The sequence below is a fragment of the Hemibagrus wyckioides genome, linkage group LG26 (assembly GCF_019097595.1).
Source record: "Hemibagrus wyckioides isolate EC202008001 linkage group LG26, SWU_Hwy_1.0, whole genome shotgun sequence".
In the NCBI taxonomy this organism is placed as follows: domain Eukaryota; kingdom Metazoa; phylum Chordata; class Actinopteri; order Siluriformes; family Bagridae; genus Hemibagrus; species Hemibagrus wyckioides.
The window spans coordinates 8,296,246-8,303,315 of record NC_080735.1 but is presented as its reverse complement, the minus strand read 5'-3'; the positions used below and the strand labels follow the sequence as shown (position 1 = coordinate 8,303,315).

At 40.0% G+C, this 7,070-nt stretch overlaps 1 protein-coding gene across 2 annotated transcripts in view; it reads left to right on the top strand.

Annotated features, from left to right (window-relative positions):
* The first annotated feature begins 938 nt into the window (after positions 1-938).
* The window catches only part of LOC131346778 (growth hormone receptor-like), a 31,754-nt gene continuing 25,622 nt past the window's right edge, over positions 939-7,070 (top strand). Inside the window, exon 1 of one of the 2 annotated variants that reach the window (XM_058380395.1) lies at positions 939-1,286. The gene's annotated coding sequence lies outside the window, so the exon portion shown is untranslated. The remainder of the gene's footprint in view (positions 1,287-7,070) is intronic. The other variant, XM_058380394.1, reaches the window with a different exon arrangement.

The window sequence follows — 7,070 nt, the reverse complement described above, 5'->3', positions numbered from 1 at the left end:
ACAATCACAGCTGGTTGAGATGGTCAGGTGTCCCTATACTTTTAGCCATACACCAATCAGGCATAACATTATGACCACTGACAGGTGCCGTGAATAAGACTGATGATCTCATCATGGCACCTGTTAGTAGGTGGGATATATTGAGCAACAAATGAAAATTCTGTCCTCAAAGTTGATGTTAGAAGCAGGAAAAATGGACAAGTGTAAGGATTTGAGTGAGTTTGACAAGGGCCCAGGGTTAGGATCAGGGCATCTCCAAAACTGCAGCTCTTGTGGGGTGTTCCCGGTCTGCAGTGGTCATTATCAATCAAAATTATACTTTAAGTCCTGCGATTTGCAAGGTGTAGCTCATGGAGGCCCCACCTAGCAACTTACAAGAGATAAAGGAACCGCTGTTAATAGCTTGGTGCCCGAGACCACAGCATACCTTCAAGGATCTCCATGCCTCGACGAGTTTTGGCAGCAAAAGGGGGACCAACACAATATTAGGCAGGTGGTCATAATGTTATGCCTGATCGGTGTATAGTGCACATTTGATTGAAAAAAAAAGTGTTTTACAAAAAAAACAACCCTGTAATAATTAGAGCTGAACACAGCTGGGTTTCAAACACGGACACCATGCAATGCCTTTATGCAAGAGAAATGAAACGTTGTCTAATCCAATTCACTGGGAGTTCTTTTTCCACTGCTGATAAATTGCACGCGAGGCCACGTGAATAAAACATAGAGCTGAAAAGTTACAGCAATTTTTTTTGTCTGAACACTGATGAATGCCTGAGATTACATGCTGCTTATTCACTCATGGTATGGTGATAGTGGCAGCGCGAGGTCACTAACCAAATAGATCCCTACTTTCCCATATAAGTGCACTACACCGTGTTGGTGTCGGTATGCCCTAGGTAGTGCGCTAGGGGACCAATTAGGGAGTCGTTTGGGATTCGGCTCGAGCGCGCTTTAAAACACACACGGGCGGAATGACGTGCAGTCAGGTGGAGAGAAAATCGCCTTTAGACCGAGGGTGCGAAGTCGCGGACGCTCGGCGGACCTTCGCGTTAATGAAGTGGTCCATTATTTTAAACGGAAACCGAATCGGAAACATTATAATTGCCTTTTAATATATCAGAGCGCGCGAGACACTCCGTAGGTAATATCTGAGAGAGGTTTATTTCATTTTTTTTCTTTTGCATGTAATGTTTGACATGACCGTCTTTTGGATAAATGAAGACGTTGTTTGGTTTCTTCTCGGATGAAGTGAATAAGGCTTAAGGCGGCTCGTGATCTAACAGGTAAGGGTCACTTCCGGCTATTTCCAGCGCTGTTTATGGTGGTAGAAGTTCGAATGTTTCTGAATGACTACTGTATTCATTTCTGTATCGTGTGCTTTCGCAGAACTGTCTAAAAAAAAAAAAGTTTTTGTTTATTTTTCAACTATTAATGAATTGTTTTGGTTTGCACGCAGTTGTGTCCTATTAGGCTTGAACATATGCTTGTCTCTAATTTAGCCCGTGTCGGTCTTTCCAATGGAAGGGCTAATAGATTGACCTGAAAGCACACTTTCCACGGTTGGTCTGTTTGTTAGCGTAAAAAAAAAAAAGCAATTGTTATCGCTTCCCTTTATGTTAAATCTAGTTGTACGCAAGTGTGTGTGTGTGTGTGTGTGTGTGTGTTTCTCCTTTATTCCACTTCAAAACATAGAAAAGTATCTAGTGCAAGCTGTGTAGTAGTACAGACTGATCCCGAAGTCTGTTCTTAACCCTATATTACCTTTCTGTCAAAATAGCACGAGACCACAGGTTCTTGAAAGTGGCGAAGGTGCGCCTTTCCAAGAAAATGCATTATTATGCTTACCTTGATCACCCGAATATGTGGAAATAAAGTATATTCAAAATATTTACGGTACATAATGGATCTTTAAGTACAAGACCACAGAAAGCATTTCCAAATACATATCTGATTTACAATATAATTTAACTGAGTTATATTGCACTGTAATATTGGACATTTTTAGGAAGTAAAATGAGGAGAATCTTTTAAGGCTCATCATGAAAAGTGTGTGTGTGTGTTCGGTCGTTCGTTAAAAGAGAAAGAAAGAAAAGAAAAGGAAAAACCGCACCCGATTGTTACCCAAAAGTGTCCCGTCATTCTCGCGACAGTTGTTATCAGCCAGCAGCTCGACTGTGCACGCGCTTCTTCATGGTGTCTGAACCAGCATGCACGTGCCCTACACACTGCACCAGTTTGTAGTGTACATGGCAAAAAAGTTATTAATTGTAGTAGTTTTACAGAATGAGAGAATAATTATTGGTAAGCTGTATGTAATTGTGGCCATTATCACCTCTGTTTAGGATACTTCTTCCCAGAAACAGTTTTCAGTCAAACATTTCCAGAAAGCAGAACTCATCCTCATAGAACAGGAAAAAAAAATAATCAATACACACTGTAAATACAGTAATAAAAATGTATATATAAAAGGATGATGAGTATTGACACCTCACAACTCCAGGGTCCCATGTTCGAGCTCTACTGATGGTATAGTGCAGGGATCCTCAAATCTGGCCCACTTTCCTGCAGAGTTTAGCTCTAACCTTAAGCAAACACACCTGAGCATGCTAATCTTCATGATCGTTAGAAAATCACAGGTAGAGGAGTTTGATCTGGGTTGGAGCTAAACTCTGCAGTGGATTGGCCCTCCAGGGCAAGATTTGAGGAACCCTGGTATAGTGTTTCTGTGCATGCTATCCCCGTGTCCACATGGGCTTCCTCTGGGTTTACTTGTTTTCCTCGACCTCCCAAAAACAAGTCAGTAGATTGAAAAATTGCCCATAAATATGAATGAGTGTGTACACTGTGCCCTACGATCAATTGGCATCCCATTCAATATCCTGTTCAAAGTCAGAACAGGCTCTGAACCAATCACAATCCAGACTGATGATGATGATGATGATGATATCTGTAGGTTTTCGAGCTTGGATTCGAAGCAAGAAGAAAATGAGTAGTATTTATAGTATGCCATTTCTACACACATTCCGCAAACCCACGCTCTCATGGTAGAGCTGCCAAACCAGCTGTCACTGAGGTCACACCTTGTGGTTTAACACCATTACTACCAATATTATTCTAATTACAGTGTCAACATCAATAAAATGGTTACATGTGAAAATTGTGAACCAGGTTTTCTTATGTTGTTGCTCATAAGGCAGAAAGGTGAAGACCTTCCATCATTCCTTTTTCTGGAAGGGTAAAAACACTTTTGTAAGGAATTACAAAAACCTAGGTTGTAGATTTTGGGTGAGGTTTGAGGCTGATCATCCAGTTCTACCTATCTGATCTAGGATATGTGATAAAAAAAAAAAAAACGTCGTCATAAATCAGATTTATACGGAGCATAGTGCTAGAACAAGTAAGGCTTTGTAAATTAGTAACATGGGTGCTTGGTGGATTCCTCGCCTCGTGCCCATTGTTGTGATCGGCTCCAGATCCACGAAGGGCCTGATCAGGATAAAACAGCCGACTGACCATTTAATAAATGATCATCAATGTAGGGGGAACAGTGATGTTAATTTATGTTCTAGGAAAAGTTTAATGGTAAGAAATCAATCAAATATTAACAACAAAACACTTGCATGCAATGTAGACTTAAATTATTTCAGTAATGTGAGGCAAAGGTTATAGTGCAGTGTTCTCAGTTAAGGTAATAAGAGAACCTAGTGAGCGTGTGATGTCAAGCTGGCTAAGGCAAGCGAGATAAATACTCGATGAAATAGAGATCATATTCAGTGTATTGACACTAACCGTCATCTCTTATTTTTATTCTGGCTGACTTACTGTTTCCATGACCATACATAAGCTGTTAATGAGGTCAGCTCCATTTAGAATTTTCCTGTGCTTGTAGAGAAACCTTTGCTCTGACCCTTGCAGCACTGTTACTCAGTACAGGCAGCAAAAGGCAGAAGCATGTAGCATTCAAGCTTCATGCGCATACGATCCCCGAGGGTTGTTTGCTCTTTGATTCAATTGTTTTGCTTTCACATGGAGAAGAATTTTCTCTGGTACTGTGCCGTCACTGTTTCAATGAATCACTGATAACTGAAACAAGACATATGAGCGAAAGCAATAAGAAACGACGTTATCGTTACCAGTTCAGACGAACACCAACTGTGCAGTAATTGAATTAATTTTAGCCAGATATGCGAGCTGTCAGGCCAGATCTGTGTAGGGAGCAGGTTGGTTTGTTAAACAAGGCAGAAATCAGTAACCAGAGATATTAGATTTCACAAGAGCGATCTTTTCAGCTTTTTTTTTTTTCAATGTTCTTTTGGTGAAATCTCCCAATTTAACAAGATTAATAGTATATAGCAGCCAACAGAAAAAACTCATCATGAACCTCAACAGCTGGAGACAAACAGGCAAAAAAACCCAAAAACAAATGCCAGATCTCCACCGAATATGTAGCATTAATGCCTACTGATTCAATTAAGCACAGAATCTAGTTAGTGGACCACAAGTATTGTATGAGTCACAATAATAAATTGTGTTCATCATAAAATGTACGCCGGCAAAGAAAAGTTCTTTTTAATCAAATCATGTTTTTCCGTAACTTTTTTTTATCAATTGTTAACTACATTGCTGGACGAATCTACCTAGAATTGCCTGTGTGTATTTTCTCAGACTTTCTCAGCCACCCAATTTTACCCCGGTGCTTTAACAAAACCATAAGACCCACATCCCCGAAACACCCATGTAACCAGTGTTAAGGGAAAGTATTAGGGATGCAACAATACAGTTAACCCACGGTTCAATACGTTTATAAGTTGCCGAAAGCCCACATCACCGATCACAGAAAAGGGCTGCAAATCTTTAGCAATTATTATATTATAATTATTTTTTGTGTCTCTCGGAACCAGTTGTGCACGAATGCTGGAAGGAATCAGATAGGGGACTGTTGTTTTTTGGGTTCCTGTGTTACCTGCTCTGCCATCCTGCTTCCACACAGTGATATCTCTGGGTGATGGAGCTGCAGATGTGTGGTATTTCCATGTGAGTAGCTAACTCGTGTGTAACAGTGCTTAAACACAGTCTTTTTTTCTTTTCTTTTTTTTGTTTACTGTTTTTGTTTCATCGGCATCATGGTCAACAACAAATCCGAAATGTTCCCACACCAAAGATCTGAAAGACGGCACTGCTTCCTCGTATCTCGGTCTCACTTCCCCGCTCTCCAGGGTTAGAGTGAAATCTGACGCCAGCATCGCTAGCATGGTTAAGTGCCCCTAACTTTAGCGCTCACTGATTGGAGGCGTGTCTGTCTCAGCACACAGTACAAAAACGCATGGTTATTATTATTTTAAGGAAAAACCGAAAAAAACGCGGTTCACATACGCGTATTGAACCGTGGAGGTCGTTCCTTGATCGGTTTATTCTGAACACAGACACGTTCTCCGTTATGAAAGGGTGTGCAAACTTATGCAACCAGGTTATTGTATTGTATATCATTTTTCCCTATTTTTATTATTTAATTTTTTTTTTTTTTTTTGTAATTATATTAACTGTTCTATATATTGAATAATTTCACGTTGAGGATGGAAAAGAATATCTCGTCTTTACATCACAAAAACCTGCCATTTTAATCAGGGGTATCCGTCATATGTTTATACGTATAATCAGCCTCAACATTTTAGCTGCTGCTTTCTGTTGCTACCTGTGCTGTTTGGTTTGGTTTTGTTTCACATATCCACAATCCACTGTACCCACCTTTTTTTTTAACTTCCTCTCCTTGGTAGTTTGCATCTCACAGGTTTGTTTAGTTATTTGCATCAATAATGTGGCATGCAATCCATACTACAGAGCACTTTGATTCAATTGCTGCACCTGGGTCAGTTTAGAGACTGAACACATTACGTTAGTGCCCATGAATTTGTTCTAAACTCAAACAGTGAGGAGGACAATAAGCCAGGGTTTAGCTGAAACCGACAGAAATCCTGCATATTTGAAAGCACTCTGAACAACCGAGTGGGAGAAAATAGAAAACAAATTAGCAGTGCAGTCTTTCAATGGTCTATTAAACATCCACTTGTGTTTTGTTTGGATGATGGCTGCCTCAAGTGCCGAGGCAACTTGCATGTACAGCTTTATCTGCAGCTGGATATTGGATTTTCGGGCGGTCAGACCTCAGCTAGTAAAAACTAGCAACAAATTCTGCTCTCCCATTTATCTACAAAAACAGCCCAAGGTTGCTGTCTCGGTTCAAGGCTGTACTGTGTGTTCGCACATGCTCATACAGACAGTAAAATCACAAACCACATCATTACATTTGTTCATTTATTAGATAAAGAATTTAGGGGAAAGGTGAAGATCTGGACTTAAATGTTAAACAAGAATAACAACCTCTGACTGGGATCTGTTCCAGGAAGGGGGTTTGAAAAAATCCAATTTATGCTCCTGCATATTTTTTTTTTTTTTTTTGTTCTGAATGGGGAAAAAAAAAAAAGATTATAGTTGGTTAAATCAAGTGCAGTAATGGGTTGGGGATGTGCACAGTGAACTTTCAATGCACTCTTTAGTGAAAATGTGATCAATTATGGCTTGCAGCAAAGAAAAGTCACATGTTACACAAAAGTTTGATATTGGTTTGGTTTTTCAGCAAGAGAACAAGAGATCTGTGTGTATTTATTACAAATGCAGCGTTTGACAAATGTATAGAAATGATACCTTTAGCAACAACCTTTAAACTTACCTTTAAACTTTAGCAACAAATATCTTACAGGGAATGCTTAAGATTATCATGTACACGAATTCTGGCATATTCAGTATTTCTTTTCCACAGTCGACAGTGGGGTGTAACTCGAACCTGGGTATGAAACCCATTTCAACCAATCAGGCATAACATTATGATCAGTGAGAGGTGAAGTGAATAAGACTGATCTCCTCATCATGGCACCTGTTAGTGGATGGGATATACTAGGCAGCAAGTGAACATTTTGTCCTCAAAGTTGATGTTCGAAGCAGGAAAAATGGACGAGCGTAAGGAATGGCGCTATAGGAAGAAGGCAAGCCGGCGGAGGCAGTGTCATGCT